General features: G+C 36.3%; 1 protein-coding gene across 3 annotated transcripts in view; it reads left to right on the forward strand.

Annotated features, from left to right (window-relative positions):
- lzts2a (leucine zipper, putative tumor suppressor 2a) overlaps positions 1–13,353 on the forward strand; it is a 79,323-nt gene that overhangs the window by 39,919 nt on the left and 26,051 nt on the right. The window contains exon 1 of one of the 3 annotated variants that reach the window (XM_067385822.1): positions 7,480–7,660. The exons of the other annotated variants lie outside the window; for them this stretch is intronic. The gene's annotated coding sequence lies outside the window, so the exon portion shown is untranslated. Of the gene's footprint in view, positions 1–7,479; positions 7,661–13,353 lie in introns of those variants that run through there. 3 annotated transcript variants of the gene reach the window in all.

Below are 13,353 nucleotides of genomic sequence, written 5' to 3' on the forward strand. Positions count from 1 at the left end.
TAGGCTGTTTTAGAAAAGACAATTTAAAAGATGAAATATAAGAATTAGTGAGAATAAATAAATAAAGAATAATTTACTGCCATTTTGTGAATATTTAAATAATCATATGAGTATTTTAAAATGTTATGTAATCTAATTACATATATAATTTTTGGAATCTGATTACGTAATCCAGATATGATCAGTTCCTACCCAGCACTGACTATGAATGTGTTTCTGTCACTGATGGTGTGTGCATGTGCTGTTATGGAGAGTGTATGGGATGTGTTATGACAGCAGATGTGTTTGGCATTAGCTCAATGCTTTGTGATCCTGGGGGGTCTGAGTTCAGAGCTGGAGGTCTATATACACAATCCCAGATTTGATGTACTTCTCTGAACCCATGATTTTCTTATGTAATCTGCCTCCAGCAGCAGGTTAATCAAAGATTAGTGTGCATTCCACACTGCAGTCTTTGATCATTTAGATGGTAAAACACATTTTGCCTCTACTTAAAAGAGTTGATGGTGTCAGCATGCTCCTCTCATGCCATCAGAGTCTTAGGCCTCATCAGGAGGAGCAAAGATTCATGGGCATTTTGCGATTTGTTCCTTATTAGGAGGCCCAGATGCAGTCTGAAATGCAACATTTTTATGCTGATTTTCAAAAATCTGTAGGATTACGAACGTGAAACTGCATTGGAACTGCAATTTGCTTTCAAAAGTAATGCATATTAGAAAAAATATGCAGACCTCACCGTAGTTTGATAATAAACAAACTTACTGTGAGTCTTCGGCCCCTACTCTGGAAATTTGATAGGGTTGTGAAACATGTTTTAAATGTGACAAACAGGAGTGGTCGGGTTTAAAAACTAATGCCAACTATGGTTTAGAGGTGAAGAATGTTATTACATCATGATCAAAGATTACAAAGACTTTTTTTAGGAATAAAGTGCACTGACTGATGAATCATGCCCAATAAATGCATTTGGAAAGTAAACAGGTTCAAGCTGACTTTAAACGTTGTAAATGTGTTAAACAAAGCAGTATTATCGCAACTGAAAACAATTTAAAAATGAACTGTTTATTAAATGATTTGCAGATAACAGTGGAGTTTTACTCATTTTAGCAATGAAACTCTCACAGAGCCCCCACCGCAACCCCCATGTCTGGCACTCAACAGTTGTTTTGCGTTTTTGCCCCTTCTTTCCTCTATTTCTCTCCCTCTCTTAGTAGATGAGGGGTCAAGTGTTTTATTGGAGGTTTTGAGGACCTCTCATTTTGTGTGTCCATCTGCGTGTGTGTGAGCATGCTTGATCAAATCAATGTGTGTCTGTGTATGTGGGGGATGGAAAGGGGATTAGGTTCATGTTCAGTCTTTTGTCCTTCACTATCATTAATTTTCTCTCCCTTTCCTAACCAACTCCATTCCGTTCCAGTTCTTCCCCTCTGAATTGAAAAGAGACAGCGGGACTGGGAAGTTCGGGGGATTGAGAATTCCCCTTGCTCCCATTCATACTTAATCAAGGCTGTTCATTACCCTGCTAACAACAGCTTTAACCAGTACAGTACTGGAAGAAACAAAGTTTACTCTCTATAGTTCATGTCCAGTGTGTTTTGTAAGCAGTGCTGGGTAGATTACTTACAAATTGTAGTCCAAATTACATGATACAAAATTTAGTTCGTAATAAACTTTCACATTTCAGCTAATATACTGTAATCAGACTACTTTTAGATTAGTTTTGTATTATATTTACCTAACTTTTATCACATTCATTTGAATAGGATAATTGTCCAATATTGATATAATAATTGGTGCTGTCAATCGATTTAAAATTGATTAATCTAATTAATTACATACTCTGTGATTGATTAATCTAAATTAATCACATACATTGTTTTTGCTGTGAAAGTATTAAATATTTCAATTCAAATGAATCAATGCAGGGTTTTTCCTGGGTCAAAAATGGTCTTCAGTGGTGACAGACATTGTCATCCACACAAACAGTAAAAAGTGCCCTACCCACGTGATCTGCGAGCCTGATACTGACAATAAAGTACCCGTAACTCTCACTGTAATTCTTTCTTGCCCTCTTTGCAAAAAAAAAAAAAAAAAAAAAAGTGATTTTATAGCTTTGTAAGAGAAGATGTTTTTTTGCTAAACCTGAAAAGTATTAAAAAGTAGCATTTAGAAGTCACATTAACCAATTATATAATTTTCTACCATATACAATAGAATGCACCTAACTTGCTTTGTTCTGGTTCCACCTCACTCCAGTCTAAACTAACTGATTTTATAGGTAGGCCTAATTTACTACACATTGTCATTTAAATAACCTGAAAATATTCTGGATTATTAAGGCTAATTTTACTAACCACTCTTGCTAAATGGGGTAAGCACACTTATGTTCTCATTTCAGTTGTTTGAGTAAATGATTCATTATAGACCGTGTGGACAGATCAGTTGTTGTCATGATTCATTAAAATGAATCTGTTCAAATGAGTCATTAGGTTGCGAATTGGACATTAGCGGACGTTGACGTGTTGCGTGCGAATCGCGACTGTTATTAGGACATTGCAAAAGATTTGTCAACACAGAAAACACTTCACCACTGGATATGACTTTCTTTTTGTTTACTGAAAGTGTGGTTTATGTCAGCTGCACGTGCAGGGTGCCTGTCAGAGAAGATGAGGTGACGTTCTTTTGAGCACTATTCACACCCAACGGTTATTCAGGAAACCATTCTCCAAATGCGCCTCGGGAAACATGGATTCGGTCTTACGAACTTTTAGCATTGTGTCAGTTGATTTAGATATTATGTGTGGGGTAGAGAGAGTGCAAAGACGGTGCTTACTTTCTGGTGCACACGAGGGAGGAGCTCTGCTCGTTCTGTCCGTCAGCACAGCAGTCGTCTCCCTCCTTCATTTTACAGTCGAATGGTGGCTAGAACGGCTCCAGGTTCAAAGGTCAATATGGAATGGATTAATCTGCGTTATTTTTTTTTTTTGCATGTTATATTTTCTCAGATTAATTAATTGAAATTAACGCGTTATTTTGACAGCCCTGATAATAATACAAATAATAATGTATGGCCTCTCAGTCTTTTTTCTCAAACTTTTGGCTGGTCTGTGTGTGCAATTCCTTTCCAGACATATATAAGCAATATAATTTTTTTTGAAAGAAATATGTTAAATTACAATTGTGAATATTAAGTAAGTATGAATTAAATAGAAAAGTAACTGTAGTCTGATTATGAGAATTTAAAACAATATAATCTAATTACAAGAATGGAATTTTTGGAATCTAATTACGTAATCCAGATTAAATATTAAGGACGGAAAACTACTACTTTACAGGAAATAGAAAATAATAATAATAATAATTAAATAATTAAACACTGTGTTATCAAAGTTTATATTGTGGTTATGTATGGTCAAACACTTGATGTATATCAAGCTCAAATGGTGTTACATGGTTTTCTGACCTGCATATTTCAAATGTGTTTTGTCCGTCATTAGAACCCAACTGAGGCAGTGAGTGCATTGCATTACATTTTCATCAGTTTACAGGTTATGAAGTTTATCTGGGCCAAACTTCATGTTATAAAAGATGAAGTGCTATCTCACTATTCTCTGCTCCTCAGAAACATAAAACATTAGCCTATAGTTTTTCTTGAGTAAATAAAATGCTGTACATATTCAAACAACCAGTTCTTTATTTACTCTTGCATTGCAAACAAGCAGAGATGGTCCAAACTGAGTGCACCACATTCAATATTGAGGCTGGGTGGAGGTGCAGGTTTTTCTGACAGTTTGAGGGTCCCATGGAGTTACGAGGTTTAGTCACATGCTCTTTTTAATACCACTGATTTGAAACAAATGATTCTTAAAGCTTCAAAGCTTCATGAAGCTTTTGAAATCACCCATCACTAGATATTGTGGAATAAAGTCGCTATTTTGTTATTTTTGGTGCACAAAAAGTATTCTCGTCGCTTTATAATATTGAAGTTGAACCACTGTCGTCACATGAACTGTTTTAAATATGTTTTTAGTAGCTTTCTGGGCACTGAAAAAGGGAGTGTTATTGCTGGAGATGCAGGCCTCACTGAGCCATCGGATTTTATCAAAAATATCTTAATTTGTGTTCTGAAGATGATGAAGGTCTTACGGGTGTGGAACGACATGAGGGTGAGTAATTAATGACAGAATTTAAATTTTTGGGTGAACTAAAAATATTTTTCAATATTTGCAAAACCCACAGACAGACATAAAGGGTGACTAATTGATTTATTTTTTTTAAAAAAAGGACAAAATAAGAAGATTTCCACCTGAGAGCGACAAAATAATCAGTTACTACACCAAGCAAGGTCCAAAAGCATTCGTGCATGTGCTGTCGCTCCAGTAAGGAGAATACAGTTGACCGGATGTACTTTGAGATATGTGTGTGCACTGTGGTTGGGAGTATCATGTTAAGCCTCCCCAGTGAGTATATGTGGAGTGTATGTTCATATGATAACTCCCCTGGAGGGCAAGTGTCCATTAATCACTCGGATGCTCATCTGTTCCTAACGCTTCATTAGCTCTCCTTCCTCCCTGCATGCCTCTCTCTGTCTTTTTCTCTCCCTCTCTCATTCCCCCTTTTCTCCTTTTCACTTCACTTGGAGTCCCACAATACTCTTTGTCCCTGTATTTACTGTTCTTTGCGCATGCAGGTTAGGAGTAACACGTCATGCTTCCTTGCTTTTGTTTGGGAATGGCCAGTAAATTAGGGAGTGAAGTGGTAAACGATTGAAAGGGAAGAACAAGTGAATAGGTTTTGTTGAAGGGCAACCCTTTAGACAAATGGCCGATTCTTCAAATACAGCACTTCTGTGTCCCAGGAATTGATTTGCATTAAAATGTTTTTACTTTTTGTTATATGAAGGTCACATTTAAACTATTTTGGATATTTTTGCTACTTTTCAAATGTCTTTTATGTACAGTATATGTACACTACAGTAAAAGTTTGGGGTCATTAAGATTTTTTAATGTTTTTGAAAGTATTTAATGCTCACTAAAACAGTAATATTGTGAAATATTACAATTTACTGCTTTCTATTTTAATTTATTTTAAAATGTAATTAATTTCTGTAATGGAAAACCAAACCATCAAAGCAACAACAAGAACGGGCAACCAAGAAGTGAAACTGAGGGCTAAAACAAGGAACAGGTGAAACTAATTAATGAACCAATTAGTAACAAAGGTAACAAATAAACTAAGACTAAACAAGCATGTTGTTTCCATCACTGTCATTTGGTTCGCAAATTTTTTAATAAAAAAATGTTTAAAAGTGAAGCATGTTTGACCACCAATGGACATCAATAGACAAATTAAAGTAGTAAAATGTGAAAAGTACATTTATTTAAAAGTCCACATGGCCAGACATGCCCATAGTTAAACAAAAAACAAAACAAAACACCCAAATGTTGTTTTCTGTTCATGCTCTCTTCACAAAGTTTTCCTTGGATCACTTTGCATGAACGTTTCATTGTGATGTCATATGGCACAACAGACCCTTTGTGGTGCTTTTGATGTGTGTGTTTGTGTCGAGGGAGTGTATTTACTATGCTCTTTCGTATGTTAAAGCATTAACAAGGCATGTGGGCATGTCAGTGTTTAGAGTGAGTCATGCATTGAAGTCCCAGCATGCCTTGAGATTAACGTATATCCCAGGAAAATCCACTAAACAGACGAAGAGATTGACTTGATTGGAGAGGTTTTACTTTAATCCAGTTAGTGAACAACAAACTCTTTACACACAGCATTTACCTGCATGCGTGCGTGTGTGTGTGTGTGTGTGTGTGTCTGTGTGGTTCAGGTATACCCTACATTATGTGGACAATGATGGCAATATCCCAAATCCTTGTTGGATGTGTAAAAAAATTATTTTATTTTTTTTTTTAAATGTAAAGATGCAGAAAGTTTTCTGTTATGGTAGGTTTAGGTTCAGGGGATAGAATTTTCCCATAAAACATGAAACCCAATGTGTGTTTCAGTCCTATTAAAGCCTAACATACTGTATGAAACAGAAGTTTGACAAAATTTGACCTTTTTGGAATGGAAAAAGTATTGAACCAAAATAATAATAAAAAATCTTTAAAAAAATATTTGCATGTGTTTTAGTAGAGTATCGTATTTGATACGTCAGGCTTTTATGGCTCATATAGTATGATATAGGAGAATATGGAGCAACTTGCTGCAGTTTCTGATATGTACATGGCCAAAACTGCTTCATGAAGTTTCGAAGCTTTACGAATCTTTTGTATCGAATCAGTGGTTCGCAGCGTGTATCAAACTGCCAAAGTCATGCCCCCCAGTGGTGAACCATTGAAATTTTGAAACACTTGTGACGTAACAAAGCCTCGTTTACTGAAATCACGTGACTTTGGCAGTTTGATTCACGCTCCGAACCACTGATTCAAAACAAAAGATTCGTAAAGCTTCGAAGCTTCATGAAGCCGTGTTTTGAAATCGCCCATCACTAGATATTGTTGTATAAAGTCATTATTTTGTTTTTTTTGGCCCACAAAAAGTATTCTCATTGCTTTATTACATTAAGGTTGTAGTCACATGAACTGTTTTAAATATATCTTTAGTAGCTTTCTGGGCATCTGAAGGTGTTAAGTATCTTGCTGTCAATGGAGGCCTCACTGAGCAGTCAGATTTTATCAAAAATATCTTAATTTGTGTTCCAAAGATGAACGAAGGTCTTACGGGTGTGAAATTACATGAGGGTGAGTAATTACTGACAGAATTTTCATTTTTGCGTGAACTAACCCTTTAACATGATTTTTCTAAAAAATTACATAATCAACTAAACTTAAGTGGCTTCAGTCTGCTAAGTGTCCATCTTGAAATATTACTACAATATATTCTTATGTTATATTAAGAATATATTTTATATACTACTACATATTCTATAAACGAACAATATATTCTTAGTCATTCTTACGTTTACTTCATAAAAATCATTTAAGATTTTACAGCAAAAAGAAGTGTTTTACAACCTGAAGGGGGGCTTTATAGAATTACTTAAAGGCTTTTTACATACTAAAAGAATATGAAGGATCAATCAGATGCCAAAAGGCATGCAGGAGATTGTGTACAACTGTTTTTTCAGCAAAGTTTTGATCATGTTGATAATTTAGAGGCCTTAGAAATTTGCTTATCAAATATGATACAGTAGGCTTCATAGGGTTAAAGCAGCTGCTGAGGGTCAGTTTAAAAAATAAAATGACAGTCCTTCCATTTTCCACAGATATAATAGTTGACATAGATGAAGAAAAGGAAAAGGTAGAGGAAAAAGAGAGGGAGTGAGCATGAGGAGGGATTAAATGTGTGTGAGGATGGGGGTGGTGGAGGAGGAAGGGGCCACAGACAAAGTGAGAGAGGGAGGAGGGTTGCAGGAGAAGGGGGCGGTGCTGTGGCGGCAAACAGCAGGGAAAGAGAGGACAGGACAGGACAGAGAAAAAGGGGGTTTCTACCAGAGAAAAGAGAGGAAACTTTGGCATGAGCTGGAGGAGCAGAGAGAAAGAAAGATAAAGAGGGAGAAGAAGCAATTCAAGTACTGTGAGCAGACTGGGATTGTACCTCCAGAACAGACTGGGGAGACGTGAGGAGGCAGCCATGCAGAGCACTATGGGTATGTCAGCAACTCGACTGTATTTATTACACCCTCCCAATGCACGAGAGTTCAGATTACCACTGCAGCTCACAAGAGCTTTGAAGTGATGTGAAATGAATGATTAACTTTCTTAAAGCTGATCACACTGGGGTGAGAAGAAGCTCTTTGAAGTTTAGGAGCAGTGTTAGTGGTTTCCTCTGAAGAGAGATCTGTGTGAAAACGACTGCATGGCACAAAGTTAATGATAATGTGTTGTTTTGAGGATAGAGCAAGTTGGCTCTACTACCCGAAGGGATTTTGATTGTTCTATCAGAGTTCAAAAGGCACAGTAGAGATCTCAGTTATGTTTCGTTTAAATGTGAACTTTTTCCATTTAAGTTTCTCCTGAAATTCCAACTTTTTGGTGAAATAAAAACAGACAAGATGAAATAATTGTCGATATACAGTAAGACTAAAGAGCTGTAAGTTGTGGACAACAAAAGCTTACAACATGATCCTGAAAGAATTTAATGACAAATGTTTGAGTTTATATTAAGATTTTTAACTATTGCAGACTTTATTATCTTTTCGAATTAGACATTTTAATGAGTTTATTGAGATCTTTTCTGGCACTTAAGAGGAGACGCGTGAGATTACTGGAGGCTTTTCCCACAGGAGAAATATCTAAGCATGAGGCTTAAACAAAAGTCTCCATTCACTCTCATTTTAATGTCATTCTTGTCTAGGAGACATAAGTGAGATATCTTTTGTGTTTTTTGTTTCCTATAGGTATTTTTATCTGTTGTAAAGAGTGTTTGTTTGTAGTTGGTTTGTGTGTGTGAGCGAGAGCAAGGCCTTGTGAATATGGTGATTTACAGAACTGAGTTAAGCTGTTTTATTTTTGTTTTGTGGAGACTATGCTGTTTAAAAGCAGTGTTTTGGAAGTGTACCCTTAAACATTAAGGTTCTTCATTAGCATATATTTTTCCATGAAGAACCATCAATTGCACAAAAAGGGTCTTTAGTGAGAAAAATTGCAAAAAGGTTCTTTACACTAAGGAAAAACACATACCTCAGGTCTTTAGTGACCCGGGACAACATTCACTACCCTCCTCCTCAATAATTTTTAAAGTTAGACATCAACTTTCTTAGTATTCCTCAATGAATTCATTATAAACAATATAACAAGAAAAAAATAATAAAATTGTAAAAGAATACCTGTTTTCCATTAATTTTTTGTAAAAAATTGTATAGGGTCGCTAACGACCCGAGGTTTGTAACAGTGTAAGTATATATATATTTTTTGCACAACAATAACTGAACATTTGATGACTGAATAAGTGTAATTCACCTTTATTCCACAAGGTGACAATGTCTGATACACAATGATGAAGTGACGTTTCACTCATAGTTACTGCAGGCAGAAAACAAAAGAACAGGGAGAAGTATCATCAGCAAATCTTGAAATGGCTCAGGGATTTACTGCAGAGAAAGTACTGAATGCAATCAAATATTAGTGTCAATTTCACTCGATGGTGGATCTGGTGAAGAAACTGTTTTAAGAATAAGTTTGAGATCGCGAATATGCACCAGATGCTGAATGTACTGGGAAATGAGCTCTGACGAGGACAGTGATGATGGTATAAAACAACTGCTCAAACTGATCCCTTCCAAGCTCCGAAAGGTAACAAATATTCCTCTGTAATTGTTACTCTAATATCAGGAGAGTTTTATATTATCGCGACAGTTAGAGATTCATCTGTTTTAGATATAGGGTCGCTAAAGACCCGAATATGTAATAATGATTGGCGAAACATTTATGCACTTAAGGATTAAGAACTGTGCATTGAAAGGTTATTTAGGGAACCCGCAATGGTTCTTTGGAGTAATGTTTGTGTTTGTTTGCTTTATTGTGAATGTAAAGTAAAAAGTTGGAAACATTTTAGTGTAGTGAACACATATAAACTATTAACTATGACTTTTCCCTTAATAAACTGCTAATTTACTGCTTATTAATAGTTAATAAGGTAGTTGTTTAGGTATTGGGTAAGATTAAGAATGTAGAATAAGGTCATGAAGACAAAGGCATTAATATGTGCTTAATAAGTACTAATGAATATCCAATATTCTAGTAATATGCATGCTAATAAGCAGCTAGTTAAAAGACCCTAAAATAAAGTGTTACCAAAAAGTTGATGTATGAACAACTGGCCTAGATTGGAACGTCCGACATACACGCATACACTCCAATCACTCCTCGCCGAGTGCTTACACAAAGCCTATTCAAACTAGTCAAACACCACTAAGCTTCTTGCACAGCTTGAGGCCTGATCTATTGACATTTAGTTTTCGAATGGGATGAAGTTTAGATTGAAGCGCCCCCAAGTATATTGAGATTGCCGTTTGTGTTTAAACTGGATGTGACTCAGCTCGTGGCACATTCTTATACAGTAAAAGCCTGAAATAGAGCGGCCCGTTCCTGCGTGTCAGCAGCGTCCATGACTCCACTCCAGATGAGATCACCTAGGGGGGTGGAAAGGTGCTTGCGTCAGTGAGTCGGAAAATAATAGATGAGTTAAATCACTCTCATATGTTACAAGGCTCTGAAATACAGCCTTAGTAAATGCGGTCAGCTCACTGTCTCTGTAAGGACAGAATGTGCCTCACTGTCTAGCTATGCCTCACAGGTTTAGGTTCTCCAAAACACCTCGTACCATCTCCTCTCATCACTTTACTGTTTCCATTTATGAGATGCTTTTATGTGCCAAGTATTTATGTAAGGCTTTAGCTTCCTGCAGACGTATATACAGAGGGAGAGCTCATTAACGTCGAGTCAGTCTGAGCTGACTGCACTGAATCACAACTTTCCATGCCACTCTTTTCCTCTCCGTCTGAGCTTGGCTGGAATCTGTTGGGACAGTGTCTGTATGTCCACATCCTCTTGCGGCCGGCCTCGCTGCGGCGTGTTTGCAAGTTTCACGACCAGCTCCAAGGTTGTCTTTTTTCTGTTTGCGGCTCCTGCGTGGTTCACCATCTCTGCACTTTTGAGATGAATTACATATTCATGCTGGCATAGTTTGTCTGAGGCCACGCTGGTTATGTAAGCGCTGGTGTGGAATTAATTTACCGGTATGTGCGCTGTGCCACTTTTCCCTCCGACTGCAGTGCATATCTGCACTGTGATTTCAGTTTGATCATGAGACGGATGATTATGGCTTGTCAGAAACACCACAAGATTGTTTATTTGCCTCTTTCTGCTGATGTTTGGTTCAGAGAGCTTTGAGAGGAGGCAGAGAAGCCATTTTGAGAAGATCAATGGCCACAGTCAGTAAAGAAATACTTTGATTTGAAGAACTCAGATCATGAAACGGGGGCAAAACACAACTTTCTATCTCTGTCATTGTTAATTTTCATTTATTTTCCTTCACTGTAAGAAATGTTTTGTTAAATATATGGTAAGAAGTGGCAGCTGTGATTGACTCACTGTAAAATATATGGTATTAGTATTTCTGGTATGACAGGATGGCATATCGGTGCCTGTATATTTTACAGGTTATAACTGAAAAATGCATTAAGTAATATAATGCTAATATTGAAATACATTTTACCTTAAAATGAACCGATAACCACCATAATAATGTAGGTGGTAAAAATGCCACAACATGACTTCATCGTAAGTGGCCTGTCCATAAAAACATGGTCAATATTCATATATAGACAGGGCACAGGTTCATTTACACAAAGATGACCAATACCACCAAGGTAAAAACACATGACACTAAAATAATGCAATAATAATTCACTAAATAATAGAAAATGTAACACAAAGCACCCTAATGTATACTAATAACAAAAACAATTAAAACAAAACTATTTAAATAAAATGTTTAATATAATTTATAATATAAATCTGACAGTGTTTCATAGTAAAATTAGATTTAATGTGTAATTTTTTTTTGATAAATATGATGAAGTATTTATTTTTTACTGTAGCATTTTTACAGTCGTAAAATTTTAGTGTGTTTTGTTTTCAACATTATTAGATAAAAGGTACCATGGTATTTCAATAGATTTTTGGACACTGATTTATTTGGAAGTACCATGTAAAGAATATGGTAATGAGAAAGGATTAGTTTGACCCCATATGAAATTTCTGTCATTAATTTCTCACCCTCATGTCATTCAAACCCTGTAAGACTTTTGTTCATCTTCTGCACAAAATTAAGATATTTTTGATGACAGAATGCTGTCTTTGCAACTGAAACTTTGACGCTTCAAAAAGTTTATAAAGAGATCTGAAAACTAATCCATATGAATCGAGTGGTTTAATCCACAACAGATTTATTTTAGGCTTTTACTCGCATATATTTACTTGCATATTTCAGTTGCGAAGACAGTCTATGGAAGGAAATCTGACAGCAAAAAAGATCTATATTTGTGTTCTGAAGATGAACGAAATTCTTATGAGTTTGGAACGACTTGAGGGTGAGTTAATGGCAGAATTTTTATTTTGGGGTGAACTAACCCTATAAGTGCATTTTGAAAGGGATTTACACTAAACGTTTTATTTTGAAGCTTTGTAAAACACAAATGGGCTACAATATATACTGTGATTATTCAACTAATCTGGATAAGTATTTGAGATTTGAGATTTTTATGCATCAAAAACTTTTGAATTTGAAGAAACATTAGCTCATAGTCATTTCTGCTGGGCAGTAGATTGTCCTTATGTGCTCTTCAATAAAAACCAAACCTCTCTTTCCTCTCCCCTGTTCATAACTGAAGGTCTGGATTTCATATTGGTTTTTTTTTTTGTTTGTTTTTTCAGACCGCATTTTAAAAACTCCATCACTTTATTACCATCCTATCAGTGGCATCTCCTCAAAATGACCACTCTCACAGTAATAACAGTGAGGTGGAGCCATAGCTCCTCTCCGTTCTGCTGTTATTCCAAGTGTCTGTTTCTGACCACTGGATTGAACTGAATAATCATTAGTGGTTGGAAATTCCTACCGTGGCAAAGAGCAGCTGACTCAGAAACAACTGGCTCCTGGATGTTACATGGCCATTCCCATGCTGGACGCTTTTCCACTGCTTGCAAATACCTAGAATTGCAGTCGGTCTGATTGACCAAGTATTGTTGACAACAGAGCGGTAGTCTGACTAGTCTCGCGTAGCCAGACTTTCAACCTAATGCCTGATCTATTCTGATGCTCATTTTGCATACTTACAGAGGAAGAAGCTGTTTGACTGCCATGTAAAGCAGCTAATCACAGTTCATTGTTTTCATGTTCAGAGTCGGGGGTCGGGTTTACCTGAACTATCACTATACAAAAAACAGCTTAGACAAATTTGGCACAATGGTGTAAGACCATAAATGGCTGTACAGAACAAACCAAAATAGTTTAAAATGTTTATACATCAGATTCTAAAAAGTAATAAGTGCTTATTATCTCACATTCTCAAAGTAGAATATACAATTTTGCTTGTGGTTAACTAGTTTACCTTCTACAAAGTGCCTCAACTCTGAGAAGATTTTGTGTCACTAACTTGGCAAGTCCAGTGATAAGTTCTTCTTTAAAAACTCTTGTTGTATACATATATTTATAAAACGGTTCCTATCCTTGATTCTGATTGGTCAATAGCTGTGTTTTGTTCACGATAAAACACAGCTATGATCGCTTCACCCAGCGGTTCTGTGTATCACTACACAACACCCTTAGCAACAACTC

The sequence above is a fragment of the Chanodichthys erythropterus genome, chromosome 5 (genome assembly GCF_024489055.1).
Source record: "Chanodichthys erythropterus isolate Z2021 chromosome 5, ASM2448905v1, whole genome shotgun sequence".
Lineage (NCBI taxonomy): Eukaryota > Metazoa > Chordata > Actinopteri > Cypriniformes > Xenocyprididae > Chanodichthys > Chanodichthys erythropterus.